The 16,196-nt window shown below is 31.2% G+C and overlaps 2 long non-coding RNA genes and 1 pseudogene across 3 annotated transcripts; 1 reads left to right on the top strand and 2 right to left on the bottom strand.

Annotated features, from left to right (window-relative positions):
• Nucleotides 1-281: 281 nt before the first annotated feature.
• Nucleotides 282-1,521, top strand: LOC130502025 (serine/threonine-protein kinase ZRK1-like; annotated as a pseudogene).
• Nucleotides 1,522-2,631: 1,110 nt separating this feature from the next.
• LOC130502023 (uncharacterized) lies at nucleotides 2,632-3,904 on the bottom strand. Its single transcript, XR_008940001.1, has 2 exons — nucleotides 3,223-3,904; nucleotides 2,632-3,141 (listed from the first exon to the last, which is right to left on the bottom strand). It is a non-coding gene; the product is annotated as an uncharacterized LOC130502023 (long non-coding RNA).
• Nucleotides 3,905-9,005: 5,101 nt separating this feature from the next.
• On the bottom strand, nucleotides 9,006-10,570 carry LOC108844562 (uncharacterized). 2 transcript variants are annotated; one of them, XR_001948476.2, is made up of 3 exons: nucleotides 10,091-10,570; nucleotides 9,530-9,591; nucleotides 9,006-9,438 (listed from the first exon to the last, which is right to left on the bottom strand). It is a non-coding gene; the product is annotated as an uncharacterized LOC108844562 (long non-coding RNA). The 2 variants fall into 2 exon arrangements; XR_001948477.2 differs by having other exon boundaries at nucleotides 9,556-9,591; nucleotides 10,091-10,568.
• Nucleotides 10,571-16,196: the final 5,626 nt, after the last annotated feature.

The raw sequence follows: 16,196 nt of genomic DNA, 5'->3' as shown, positions 1-16,196 counted from the left end.
GGTGGATTTTGATGGTGGGGAGCTGAGGGTGGTGATCGGAATCTGGATCCATTGTTTCGATGTGATCGTCGGGAAAGTGTGTGAGAGAGAGAGTGAGATGATTTCTTCGTAACGGAGAGAGGAAAGTGGAAGAAGAAGCGTGCTTTGTCGGGCCATTTCATTGTTGGGCTGATACCGATGGTGTTAAAGCCCAACTCGATATCATTTGCAATTTTAACTAATTGAAATTCCAGATAGTGGACCAATAACCAAACTAATAGACTAGGAGGCTTCCATTTGTTTGTTAATATTTTCATTTTCATTTTCGCATTATTTGGGTGATGAGACCTTGGATAAGAAAGAAGGTGAACGAGCAGAGTGAGTGGTTCTCGAAGAAAAACGGCAGCACATTCTTACAGGAACTCATCGCTGATTGTAACAGTATATCAAACCCGATCCGGTTCTTCTCCTCGGATCAGATCCTCAAGGTCACGGATCGGTTCGATCCAAACCGCTGTATCTCTCGTCATAGATTCTTCACCTGGTACAAGGGCGTCATCCAAGACTGACCTTACGCGATCAAGAAATTCACAGATTCTTGGTTTTCAGAAGAGAGTGAGCGAGAGATCTACAACGACATCATTTTAGCCGCCCGGGTAAGCAACCATAGTAGTTTCCTCAAACTCCTGGGATGTTCTCTCGAGTTTCCACTTCCGGTTATTGTATTCGAACACCCAGAGAATGGAGTTTTGAACGAGCGAGGAGGTTGCGTGGACGGCACGTTACTGCCTTGGGAAGTTAGGCTTAAGATTGCCAAGGAGGTGGCCGTTGCTGTGACTTATCTCCACGCGGCTTTCCCTAGGATTATTATTCACAGAGATATCAAGACGACGAATGTTTTCTTGGATAAGGACTGGAATGCTAAGCTGACTGATTTCACGTTTTCAGTATCACTCCCTGAAGGGAAGTCGTGGATTAGAGATAAAGTGGTGGGAACTTCCGGTTACATAGATCCGGTTTACTTCTCCAGGGGTTTAGTGACGGAGTACACAGACGTGTTCAGTTTTGGAATCTTTATGTTGGTTCTTTTGTTGGGGAAACCGGCGGTTTTCCGTGGATCAAGTGGGTTTCATTGTAATATTCTTCATTATGTGAAGGATCTGCAGGAGAGAGGAGAACCTGTTGAATTTGGGGGTGGTTCAAACGACATGGTGACCGGTCAGATGAAAACGTTTCTCGATCTGGCACTGAGAGGCTGCCTGGGGAGGAGTGAAGACAGGCCAAAGATGATTTTGGTGGCAAAAGAGATTAAGCTAATTGAAAAAGGGATCACTTGATTGTTTCTGAAGATGGTCAAATTTAAGATTTTGAGATTATGCTTATACTTGGGTTTGTGTACTGCTGGGGTTTCTTTATCTCAAGGGTTTTGCATTCTAAAATATCTCTCTATGTTACTGTTTTTTTTTAATTGAAAATTGCATTTTTAAAATGAGATATTGTATGTTTAAGTTATCAAATATTAAAAGCACTTATATTCCTCCATAGATATCCTGCTTGTTAATTCAAATTAGATTATGCCCCGCACGGAATTTCTTTTATTTGTTTTCGTGACGTGTATAGATTTAAAATAAATAAAAACTTTTATGGTTAATTGTGTTTAAATCTATTTTATTGGTAAACTTTTTTGGGGTTGCAGAAGGCTATAATGTGGAATGGACTTGAATCCACTTCAAGTCATAGGCATGCACACCTACAATTGTCAAAGATATGGAGCAGCCACTGTCATTGAAATAGAGGAAATTAGGTCGAATGTAAACTCAGTCATCAATGGGTAGAACACAAGGCTATGTGGTTTTGGTGGATGGTTTGATGTTCACTTCCGGGTTAGTTCATATAGAGTTGCATCATGTTTGTGTGTAATGTTGAAGAAACTCTTATACTCTGTTTTTCTTCAACTTAGGGTAGGGAAGAAGATCCTGTGCAGCAAGAAATCGAGTTAACCACAGCTCCAAGTGAACAGCACTACACGCATTTTGACAAAGGGACGTACTCCCAAAGTTCTTGTCCTGTGATATGGTTAAGGCTTCAAAGTTCAAACTGAAAGGAATGAAGGGATGGAGAAGTTGATGCAATTCTGGTTCCAAACTAGACTGCAACTCTGATGAAATGTGCTTGTCATTGTGGATGGAGTAGTAGAAGACTGTCCCCTTGCTATGTGATGTCTTACTTTTTTTCTCTATTAGAGTTTTGTTCCAATAGGGTTTTCTCTAATGTGAGTTTTAAGGAGGAAAATCACATAGCATTTCCAAACTTGATTCTCTATGGTTGAGTTTGAGGGGAAATTGAAGCTTGGAGTAGTTTTTTTGGTTGAAGGGTTAGAAGTTGTTTTGGTTTGTTTTTTTTCTTTATTGCTTGTTGCACAAGTAAACAGGAAACATTTGTTGTAAAATGCCTTTTTGATGAATAAAATTTAACATTCATTCAAAAAAAAAGACATATGTTGTCTGAATTTGGCAGATTTTCATTATGTATATTTATATTTTACCTTAAGATTTAGATTCTTTAGGAAATGGGAAATTCCTCTTATGCTAATTTTTTTTTTTTTCCTCTGAAACATTCCATTGATGAGATTCAAGGTATTACACAAGATAGAACACTAAGCTAGCGAGTAATCAAACTCCTAGAAACTAAAGCCAGCAGTACACAAGATCATACTCTGGAAACAAAAGCCGGCAGATTAGAACATCATCTCCGGAAACTAAAGCAGAACATAATTAACAAAAGCTAAAAGAAAATCCAATCATAGAAACTAGATCAAACAAACAAAACACCCAAGTAAACGGGTCCACCGGATGAGGAACAAAGAGTTAAGCGTACACCAGAGAGCAACCATTATTAGGGGATAACCTGCTTCTCATTAACTTGCTCCGTCTCTTCCACTAGACGAGCCCCGAGAAAACAGAACACGAACCCCGGAGGATGATGAAGACCCAGCTTTTTGACAATCAAACCTCCATGCTAGGTGCGAAGAGCCAAGGCTCCAAATCCTTATTGACGAGCCGGAGATTCTTACTCTGCAATAGGAAAGTGAACACTATTCCAGAGATGACCCGTTGCAAGAGAAACAAGGATAAGCACATCATTCTTCGCCCGATAGAACCGCTACAAGAAGCAAGCATCAAAACACATGCAGATTAAAAAGAGTCGGAAGCTGAGACAAGACCGTAAAAAGGAAATACGAACAGAGGCAGATGAACGCCAACGAAGATATCACCATCGGTTATCTAAGCACAAAACCCCAAAACTGCAGATCTAGATCTAGAATTACAATCGGATGAACTTAAAACTTGATCAAAACTACAGGAAAGCTAAAACGAGAAAGAAACAAGAAACCCGACCGACGGTGGCTAGGAGAGCCGAGACCGTCGACCGGAAACACAAATCAGATCGGCAGAGTCTAGAGAGAAGACGGAGGAAATATCTAGAGAGAGGAAATTTGAGATGGTCTATCTATAAAATCAATTTTTCAGTCGACTTATGTCTCTTATGCTAATTTACCATTCAATCTCTCATTACATATCAAACTCTGTTTCATTGAATTTTCTTTATGTTACGTTTCTATTGGTTCTTGAAAGTATTCAAGAATGCGTTCAATGTAAACAAACTGGTTCAGTGAACTGCAAACGCATAAAAATGTCGATTGGTTTCTTGTTTTTTGGTCATATGTACATGTAAATATTAGAGAGTAGTATCAAAATATACGAGAATATCTATTTTCGTCCACCTGCCTAAAATCAACAGTTCGGTGCTGATTTGGTACCTCAACTATTAATAGACAACTTATAATAGCAATATAGATTAATCTATTTAATTCAAAAGCCAAAACCAAATTAACAACGACAAATGAAAAGAAATCTTACCATCTTTTTATAAAAAGATGAAAGATCTCTCCATCTTTCTATTCCTTTTTAGCCTATGCATAATTGGTTATGTACATGGCCATGGAGTGAGGATTTCGAACGAACTCAAATTCCAGAAAGATCTTAATATGAGTTGCTTCTCCGCAGACGACAGGATAAAAGAGAGAACATTAAAACCAGGAACTCATTGGGAATTCAATTTTGGTTTGAATGTTGTGGGGAACACGCGTTATATGTGCACTTTGAAACAAGGGCCTGGATTTAAACACCATCAGAGCTTCAGAGCATTTAAAAGACGTGGTTTATGGGATTGGAGAGCCAGAGAAGATGGCATCTATTTGACGAGAAAAAATACAGAAGCCCCACATAAAGAGTATGAATGGATATACTAGTTAGTCATCCGAGGATAGACGTTTTCTTCGATCTTCATGCAAGTGGTCTAAAAAATTTAAAATGTCATACGCTAATATTAACATATCTACGTTTATTTATTTTATCTATACTAGATTCTTTCTCCGCGCTACGCGCGGAAAAGTGTGTTGATAGTTTATTTCCCGATCATATATTTCAATGTTTGTGTTTGGAATGTGAATGTTGTATTTCTCAAAGCAATGAAAAAATCGATGAATTATTTAGGAGTGTTCAATCCGGTAAATACAAATCAATTATAATCGAACCTAGCCGAGATTAAAAAGTGGTTTTAATTTGGTAATTCATAATATAACGAATAGATGTAATTTTTAAGAAATCGTGCTATGCAGAATATTCCGAATAAACGTGGTTTACTCAGTTTTTTATAATGATTATTTAAATATTTTGTTCCTTCCAAGCCTGAGTCATCTACATTTATTAAATGGAACACACTTATGTACATAGTTAGATGTTTATATACTTTGTCCGAAGATATTTTCAAATCCCTAAAATTTTTTTCCTGGTGTCTCATCTGACATAGGAGTATCCTTCGTGCAGGCGCCAGGACCAGGGTACGAACTCTCCATCGAACATATTTTTAATTTTCGGCCACTTTCCGTTTTTGGCATATTTAAACTTTGAGCTTTGATTTTACTAAATTTATGATTTTTAGTGTAATAATACAAAGTTTCGTTTATGATTTTTTTAAACATATAGTTTCATTTTCATAAATCATTAATTTATATACATACTATTCATATAAGTAGAAATAAAATATTTTTTATTTGTTTTATATTGAAAATGTAATACATCATTATTATTTTTAACATTTCTATAAATTTTGATAATATTTAATAATATTAAGTTAAATTAAAATTACATCAATGATATTTAGTTAATGTATAAAAGGTAAAATCAATTTCTTTCTTACTTTATACACAAAACACATATGATAAAACAGAAAATCATAAATGAAACTTATACATATGATAATAGATGTGACTAAAACAATGATCATCCAAATAATTCGTACACTAAATCTCTATCTCTTGAATAGTCTAGGAATATTTGTTTTGGCTTGAAACATACAATAAAAATAACTCCACGAAACTCTTAGCCTTTTTTGTTTAAACCAAAAAAATAACTAAATAAGTCTTTACCTCTTGTTAGAAACCAGAATCTACTAATGAGCTAAAACCTCAAACACCACATACTCTTTAGTATATTTGTATCATATGGCTATTTCAATAAATATTTTGAACTTGGTCATGTAACCAGATTATGAACATTGTAAGACCATTATGAATCTTTAGTATATTTGTATCATCTACGCCACGGTAGCAATGTTCAAAATTGTAGGTTCTACAATTTCGTATTCAATTATTAGATTTTTATTTTATAAAATATTTAACTGTTTTGAAATATTTTGAAGTTGTGATTTGTAGCAATTTTCAGTCATTGTAAATTGTTTTTAGTGAAGTTATTAATTTAAACTTATTCAGAGTATTTCTTAAATCTTCCAAAATCATTTCTCAGAAAAAAAAATCTCTTCAGGTTCTAAATTATATAGATTTCCCCATGTATTTCTGTTGATATAAAATTTTTATTCGTTTAGTTGTACTTTTTTTATTAAAGTTCTTAAAAAATTATCAAGTTCCAAAATATCAGATCCAGCCATACAATTATGCAATTTGCTATCTATTGATTATCCTTGGTAGTGTATTTTCTTGTTAATAATTTATAGACACGACATATATATATTTTTTTTTTGAACTGGGTTTATTTTTTTTCTTATAAATATATCATCAAGCTTTTTCTCAAATTCTGGATTTTCGTTTCGATCTTCTATTGCTACTGCATAAGGCTATGTATAGAGACAATATTTGCTTCCCGTTCTCCAAACTAATATTCTTCGGTGTAAGTTAATTTTTCTTTTTCTTTAAAAAAAAAATATTTTCAAATTTATGTTGTCTTTCTTTTGGTCGGTGTCCATCGTTTAACTGTATGTGATTTGGTTTGTTTAATGCTTGTTGGCTTATCCCAGTCTTATAATTTGTGTATGTGTTGTCGTGTTTCTTTTAATATAATTTGTGTATGTGTGTTATTGTGTAATATTTTGATGGGTTGAAGTTGATGTTCACGTAGGTTAAGATTACATTTGATACGGTAAGAAGTAATATTACGGACACATGTAATTTTTAAGGTATAGTATTTTAGAAATTTTCAAGAAGAGGTATGATAATTGTAAAACAAATAAAACCTTTGTTATTTCTGTTCTTTTTGTTTGTCTAAAATGATGATATGAATTTCAATCATTTTTAGTTAACTAATGTCTTTGTTTTACACTGTCCCAACCGAAGTAAAATTACAATCAAACCCAACTGTAAATTTAAAGAAAAATAAAGAGCTAACTATGGTTTTATTATAGAGAAAATCAAGATAACAGCAAATGAGGAAGTAGCCGCATGATAGACACAGTGAGCGATATATGTAGATATCCTCAATCACTTCGGTTACAACTCTTCGAGACAATAGAAAAAGTTACCTGAACAGTTTAGATGTTCTTAGAACTATTCTGGAATGTCTATCTCTAAATTCTTAGAGCCCAATGTAACTTGGCAAAACCTGTTTTCAAGAGAGACCATCTCTAAGGTTTTGAGGCTGTAATGTGATTTGTATTTCTCTAAATATTCAATTGTCTAAGCAGTTATTACGTCTAAAACGCTTAGTAGTTAGTATGAAGTGCTATCATCACAGTTTTTATTATATTTTGAAGAGGATACAAAGTTACTTGCTTCCCCCATCTAACTGGGTTTGACCAATGTAATATTTTTTGTTCAATATAAAGTGCAGACAGGTCCCGGGGCTGAGCTCTCGGATTAGTTCTTGCACAATTGTCGTGGGAGACATTGACATATACTCTCATTACGGCAATTGGTTTTGCATGGTCTCATTAAGATGATGACCTTAGCCTAGTTCTTCCCGTTTTCGGTTTCTCCAGCTTTTTTGTTTCTTCTTCTTTGAGTTTTGCGACCTAACCCAAAGCTATTTCTATCTCGCCTTTGATGGCTACTACGGGAGATCGAATAAGATTTAGAACACCATAGCTGAGTTCTTTGAAAAATAATATGCAAGGATGATTAAAAGGAAGGTAAAAGACATTAACTACTTTTTCTATTATCATAGTGAAACATGACGGTTTTAATAAAATTATAAAATTGCTTTTGAATTGTAAAACTATTATTGTCTAACAATAGGTACTAGATTTTGACCCGCGCTTCGAAAGCGCGGGTATTATTTTTTACTTTTATGAAATATATTATTTCTTTGTAATTATTGAACATATTTATTTTAGTAAAATTTTCTTTATAATAAATTTGACACACATAGTGTCTCTGGTAAACTATGTGTTTCTCTGACTTTGTTTTATTCCTCTCCAATCAACATATCGAAGCGCGGATATTATTTTTTACTTTTATGAAATATATTATTTGTTTGTAATTATTGAATGTATTTATCTTAGTAAAAATTTCTTTATAATAAATTTGACATATAGAGTGTCTCTGGTAAACTATGTATTTATCTGGCTTTATTTTATTCCTTCTTCAATCAACATATTTATTTGGCTTGTTGTTAAAATAAATGATTTTAGAACGCAACTGTTTACTTTGATATTTTGTTTAAACAATGTGACATATTTCTGTATTAATTGTGTTCAATTAAATATTTACATTGTATTTAAATTTGTATACAAATCAACATATTTGTGTAGTTTGTTATTAAAAAATGATTTGAATCCAAATGTAAGTACTCTTATAGTGATTTTTTCAGTTCATATAATTTTTTAAAAATATTTATTTCAACTGAACCAATTAATATTTTGTTAAATTGGCCCGTGAAATATATTTTTATACATTGATATTCAAAAGATCTGGTAACTAACGATACTCAAAAGATCTGGACCGAATCAGGTTATATGGTTATTTTTTTTACAAATATCCGAACCCGTTTTAGATACATTGGTTATTTAAATATTTTTAGGTTTCTATACATCAGAACCGAATTCATCTAGATCTAGAATGATCCAACTCAAAATCCACACATAAGTTTATAATATTCAAGCGGGACTTGGTTACCAAAAAAAAAAGGATACCCGAAAAGAACAACATGTACCTAAATAGACAGATAATGTTCATGTCTAAATGATTATATAAATTAATAAAAAAACTGTTTATGTGTTTTCTAAATTAAGTGAAATAGAAAGAGTTTTTTATCAAGTAAAATAATTATATGGAGTGGAAAATTAAGTGACAATAAATGTAGGACATTTTAAGTATTTTGATTTAAGTTATTATTTTATTCACAAAACATATTTTTGAACTATGTTTTTGGGTACGTAATTTTCCACCGATTGTAACTAAAATAAAATATTTTAGTAAAATAAAATAAACCAAATGTTTAATCATATGTAAAACCTAATTATTTAGCATTTTTGATTTTATAATTGGCACAAAGTTAATATTGATTAACTAATAAATAAAAATATGCACTATTATTATTATGGTAATATAATTAATGATGTAATTTATTATTAAGGTAATATAATTAATTAAATTGTTAAACTAAGTGAAATATGGAAACACAATTAATAGATACTACTATTCAAGTTTCCAAACACTCAATTTTTTATAGCTATAACCAAACACACCAAATTTTTTTATTAATCTTATCCAAGTATCCAAACGCACCGAATTTGTACTTCACCTTTAATAAGATAGATGTATTATACATAGCATAAACCCTTTCTCTTTCTTGAGAGGATAGGACAATAGGTGTTTGAGGCATAAGTGTTCTTGATCTTTAGCAAATCATCAACTTCTCCGCTGAATCAAGATACATTTGTCTGTATTTGTGTAGATTATATAAGACCAGATGCAATCTTCCACCAATAAAAACAATAGTGGAGACCAAAATGATAAAATACAGAAATGCCAACAAAAGAGACCAGAGAACTTAACTTTTATATTGCTGCAGAGAAGCAAGTTGTGATCTTTTCACATTACTAAGCTGTTTAGACCCAACTCCAAAATCACCAGCTAGAATTCGGAAGCTATTGGTTTTTCAACTCCTGAAGAGAGAGAAAGCAAGCAGTTAAAGGAATCAAGATAGATAACAACGTGTTTCATAGTTTAAAAAAAAAACCATGTGATCCACATTACAAATGCAAACAGTTAGCCAAAATTACTTTGCTCACGCCTCTATCCATGAAACGATTTGCAATCTACAAATAAAATAAGGAACATTCGTTAATAAGTACAAAGATGCATATCACACTAATACCATGATTCAACCACCGCAGTTAAACTTAATAAAATAGCATGAGAATGAGTTCTAATCTTCTTCTGCATTTGTTTAGCTTCTTGCTCATTTTTCACTTTCAATGTGTATAAAAATCTTCGTGAGCCACTTAACACCATCACAAATTTCTCAACAAAGCAATTTTCAATTTTGTGCCCAAACATAAAGAACTATCTAATGTAAAACATATAACAACATAAACTCATAAATCGATTATCAGCTTCGTAATAAGTGAGGTGAAGTGAAATGGTAAAACTTCTAGGTAAAATCTTTTGCAGAAAATACACCTCTGTTATCGCAATCAGCATCAAAATCTTCCCAAAAAATGAAACCCGAATCTCTTTGCTCAATTGAATAGCAGTTTCCTTCGGAAGAAAAAAAATCTTATAACCATCAGAAGAAAAAAAAATCAAAACCCAAACCTTGTCATCCTTCTTCTTCTGCTCAAGTTCCTCCTCTGTAAGGATCTTCTTCTCTGCTTTGGTCTGTGAAATTCAGATAACAAAAATGAGTTTAACCAGAAGAGACACCGATTTGGACGACGGGTTTAACCGGAGTTGAGGGGACCGCCGCTTCGCCGTTCGTTTTCACTGAGTCGGGAACACCGGATAACTTCATCGCAATGCACAGTCGAGAGGATAGAAAAACTTCTGATGAAAATCAAAACACCCAGAATGAGATCTTATATAGAATCTCAAAGGAAGAAAGCGAAAAGAATCCATTAATGGAATTAAAGAGTGAAGAGAAGTGGGGAGAGAATTGATTGTTCATGGGGAAGATTCGTAAACATAATAAACGAAAAAGAGGAAGAGGAAATCAATCGACATCGAGAAAGGAGAAAGATTAGAGTTTGTTCTCCGCGGAAAGGAGAAAGGGGATCTCAGCGTGAGATGGGCTCATCAAATTTGAACAATCCGGGCCGGTGATTTCGAAGCCCAACTGATCTAAGTGGCAAATCTGACGTGGCGACATACCTCCAATGCTATTGGTCGAATAAATTAAATGACGTGGAAGCTCTCATAGAGCTCTATATCCTCCTTTTAGTAGTGTAATAGATATGATAAAATATATAACTGTCTATCAACAGTTCGCAATATTTGTAATTATTTTTATTGCATTTTACATAAATTTTTATATCAATAGCCCACATCTATATATATATAGTTAAACACTCTCTACTCATAAAGCCACACATCAAGTGTGAATCACTGCAATTTGACATTTTAGCATACCTTCAATTTGCTTCATACGGTACTCTCATACCTAAGCAATGTGTTGCAAATCTAAAATAAGAAATCAAAACATAACTTTTCCAAAATGAAACTCTACGCACTGTAAGTGTAGATGCAAAGGCCCAAGCCGAAGCCCACTCTCTCAAGACAAAGCCCAAGTGCTCAAGTGACATTCAACGGTCTTCTCTCCCTCGTACAAACAGAGGAAAAGCAGTGAAGCTGGATAACCGATTTGATGCTCTCTTATCCATAGAGAAGGACAATGAGCTGTGTATTAGCTGGCTAGATTGCGTAGTCTAGATTGTTCTTTCCCTCTTTATAAAAGCATGATGTAATCACTTGGAATACTCAAGGAAAATAAGATTGAAAACCATCTTTCGATACTCTGTTTCTTTAACTCTTTCATGGTATCAGAGCCAGGTTAAAGAAACAGAGTATCGAATGATGGTTTTCAATCTTATTTTCCTTGAGTATTCCAAGTGATTACATCATGCTTTTATAAAGAGGGAAAGAACAATCTAGACTACGCAATCTAGCCAGCTAATACACAGCTCATTGTCCTTCCTCTATGGATAAGAGAGCATCAAATCGGTTATCCAGCTTCACTGCTTTTCCTCTGTTTGTCGTTTCTGCAGGAGCTGTACGAGAGAGAGAAGACCGTTGAATGTCACTTGAGCACTTGGGCTTTGTCTTGAGAGAGTGGGCTTCGGCTTGGGCCTTTGCATCTACACTTACACGCACAACAAAAGTAAATCCATAGATACTGCGAAATATGGGCAGCTTGCGAGTTATTAATCAGGTAGGCTAATGCGTGTCGACAAGTAGATCCCACGAAAAAGACCAGATCATGCATGTTTCTATGTACGTATAAGTAGCTGGGTGGAAAAGCTTAGCATCCTTGCAACACAAGCTAAATTCATAATTATCCCCTTTCATACATAGATATGTCAACAATAAATGTCGTAGAACGTCTCCCGTTCTTTGTATACATTGTTAGATATGTTAACAACGTTTTTCAAGTAGTTGGAATGAAATACTCGAATGATAAAACTCATAATTATCCTAACGAAGAAAAGCACGCATTAGATACTAATCTGATAGGGTGACAGGTCAAAATCACGTCCTAACTAATTTATTTTTATCTTGTACAGTATGTATCGCAGCTATTATTATACTCAGTATGTAGCTATCGTCAAAGAAAGTATACTTGTCATTTAATACTTTGTCATTGTTGGAAATTTTCCGAACTGTAATACCTAGTCGTACTTTTATGATTTTTATTTTTAAAACAAAGGATCATCGTGACGAGAGTGGTGATGCAAGGGCTTGAAGTCGGAATCTAGACTAGATCAAGAACCAATCGACAAAGAGATCCAGCGGCTGGTTTGTTTTTCGTCGATTAAAAGTTGGACGGGCAAGATTTGTTGACCCTACCCTCGGTCAATTTTAGCACATACTTAGTTGTCTTCACGGGAATCGGATCATATTCGTTGACTTGTTGTCTATCTCAATTTCAATCCGTCTCTACAAATATCTCATTGATAGATTCTAAAAAGTTGTGATGGTTATGCATTTGATTGTTTTGGTTACTAAACAAAACCATTAAGCCATAAAACAAGAGTATTAGAAACTTAGCTTATTTGAAATAAATTTACACTCTTCGAAATGATTTAAACAGTGCAAATTTGTTGGTCTACTAGTTAAAAGATTAATAATTAATAAATTTGGAGAATTTTTGTTGTCAACGAATTTGCATGCAGATTACAAATATAAATTTCTAGAAGATTATAACGTTGTAGAACCATCATCCTAGAGCCTGTATATCACATATATATAGAATTTGTCTGTGCTATCGGCCAGTGGCTCAGGCAGGGCTAAGGGAAGGGGGTCAATTGATCCCTATGAAATCTCATTATAAAAATATTATGTATTTTCTATTAAAAACTAACAAAATGTTATAAAATCAGTGTATTGACCCTGGTAATATTTACTCAAAACTAACTTGACCCATGATTTAATTATAGTGATCCCGTTAAACTTTGCGGCTGGCTAACAATTTCAAAATGACTGTATGTACTAAGATTTTTTTTAGCAAAAATGTATGTACTTAGATTTGATCAATAGATGATCAATTTTGTAATAAGATAAATTAGATGTATCTTATTAAAATTATACAACCAATGTTTAAGAAAAAACTAAATATGTGATTTAATCGAAATATAGTATTACGTTTAAATAAGTATATAGTTGTATGTTCTTAAGTAACATAATATTAGTTATTTAATGTTTAACTCAAACATTCATGGACGCCACTAATCAGGACTAAAATCAGTTGATTATTCAAATTCTTAATAAGTTTAGTCAACACTCAAGCTACCATTTTGTTCAAGATGTCACATATAATTATATCGTTCTTGTTAGAAAAGACATCCTCTAGAGAAAACAAGTAACCATGATGCTCTTTCTTAATGTCAAATAATTTAAATTAATCACAGTTTTGAGGGAAAAGGAACATGATGATGAGTGTGACAACAGCATATCATCATTAACGTGTTATTTTAATCATTTAAATATATATAAATAAAACAAAAGTTTTAATTTTCCCGCACCAACCCCACCTTTTCTTTTTCGCCGTCCAATACTAAGCCAGGTGACCAACGACACCGTTTGAACTGACCACGTAATGCGTACACCACCCTTTATAATATCCGTCAAATTCAAAATTGCCCCACTAGTTTATTTATTTCAATTGTTAGCTATAATTAACATAATAATATTATAATATATATGAATAACATTGTAATTTTTTATGTTTCCAATTTTATTAGTTTGATTTTTAAACCACAAGATCCATCATGGTTTATAGATAGATCACCTAGGTTAACAAATGTTTTGTGTAAAATTACCATAAATATATTGACAAAATATTTGTTTGTATATCTATACCTGTTCATTTATCTATCACAATTTCATATGATACAAGGATAATATAACATTATGTGAATAATCGTTAAACAATTAAACAAATAATAAATTGCAGCATTCTATTAGTTATATCTCATTTTGTAAATCGATATGCAAACAAATATAATCTTAAATTTTAACTCTTTTGTTTTCTGAAAATTGTTTATTAACTAGTTTTGTTAGAGTAAAACTTTATGACTAAAAGTTAGTACTATCTGACAGAAGAAAAAAAAACACAATAGTCTAATTGATTGGCTTAAGATCATTAATGGGGTTTAATAAAAAAAATATAAAAACTATGGGGTGAGATTTAATTTGAGCAGATACTGATGGTGTTGAACCTGATAGAAGTAAAAAGAAAGCAGATCATGTTGTGCCTCTATAGATCATTGATTGATCTAAATTTAATTATTTTCTAAATTCGGTTAAGTGGAATTTAATAAATTTATGGCAAAAGAATTAACAAATCTGGTAAAATTGTTATTAAATCTGTCACCAAAGTAAAACAAATCTATTAAATTGTAAACAAATTTGTGGTCAAAGGATAAATAAATCTATCAAATCTCTATAATATTATTTGAGAAGTCATTTCCTATTTGTCGCGCTCACGTTAACTCTCACGGTGGTTGATTACGATGACGCCCTTAATGAATTAAAAATATTACATATAATTACTATATTAATTTGATTTTCCTTTTTTTAATAATTTCTATTAATTAGAAATTTCCTTTTTAGTTAAAAACATTTATAAATTACCGAATTTACAATCAAATAATATATTTATATATAATGTGATTTCATAAAAAAGTAAAGTTAACCAAAATAATTTTGGTATTAAGAAAAATAAATATTTCCTTTAAAACATAATCTTAAGCAATATAAATATATTTTCAAAGTAATAAAATATTGTCCTTATATCTATATATTTTCTCAGATAATTACAGAAAATAAATTGATTAGATAAACCAAGACACCTTTAGTTGAATAATAATATTTTATAATTTGTATTATTGAAATGGTTTATTCATTATTATAATATTTTAATTAATAATATTTATAATTAAAACAAATATAAAATTTCTATAAAAACATTTTACATATATAAAATAGTTTCTCAAGAAAAAAAAATTAAAAGAACTGGTTTTTATTTTTAAAACATTAAGTGATACTTTTATGAAAACTAATTTGACCACAAGCATACTTTGAACAAATAATTCCAAAATATTTTTAAATAACATAATCCTAGACATTTTTAATGAACTAAACATATTATATTTTGCTACAATTAAAAATATATATTTTACTTAATATTTAGTTTTTTTTTTGTTTTTTCCCTTTATATTTGTACAATCTAATATACCTATAATAAAAGTACACAAGAAAATCTGAACTATTATATTTAAGATTATTTAAAATTCTAATAATTTTCAGTTTAATTTTATAAATCTAAGGTATAAAATTACTTAGAGCTTACAAAATATTTTAATTATTATTAATATCGGTATGTGTTTATGAGTTTACAAATTTTTATCAGTTATTTTCTTTTATAAAACTTTTAACTGATCATCTATATTTTTAAAAAATATTTTAGAAAATCAACAAATAACAAACTATTATAAATATTATGAAAATATATTTACACATTTAAGATGAAAAACTGAAACTGATGCAATAAATAAAATCAATAAGATTTGGTTTTATAAAGATAAAAATAATTATACTTCAATACAAATGAATATATGTCACCCTATTCACAAAATGAGTATATAGACTAATAAATTTTATTATATCTAAAATCAAAGGTAAAATAAAAATATATTCTCTTATAATAATGTTTATTTATATTTATACATATAAATTATGGGATGCTTCAAACCATACCAATAAACTAAAATAAAATATTAACTAAATGTTATCATCTATTTATTTTGCAAAACATATATGGATGAGATTTCAAAATATTATTGTTATATTTATTTATGTATTATGAATTGATCAACAGTTAAATTTATTTTTCTATTTGATTTCAAAACAATATATATATATAATTCTATTACTAAAATATATTTACATATCCAGGAGAAAATCAATCTAAATGAAAATCACAGATTATTCAAAACTTTAATCTATTTAGAACAAAAAAAATCATGGTTGAATTCAAAAAATTTGATGTTATCTAATATACTAAAGTGATAATCAAATAATCATATATTACATATCCAAAATCACATGTTTAACTAAAATAATATAATATTATTTATAAAAAATTATAAAATAATTGAAATTAAAATGAAACTATTAATAAATTATTACAATATATTTATTTATAATA

Source organism: Raphanus sativus, unplaced genomic scaffold, assembly GCF_000801105.2.
Source record: "Raphanus sativus cultivar WK10039 unplaced genomic scaffold, ASM80110v3 Scaffold0388, whole genome shotgun sequence".
In the NCBI taxonomy this organism is placed as follows: Eukaryota; Viridiplantae; Streptophyta; class Magnoliopsida; order Brassicales; family Brassicaceae; genus Raphanus; species Raphanus sativus.
This window is presented reverse-complemented; position numbering and strand designations above follow the sequence as displayed.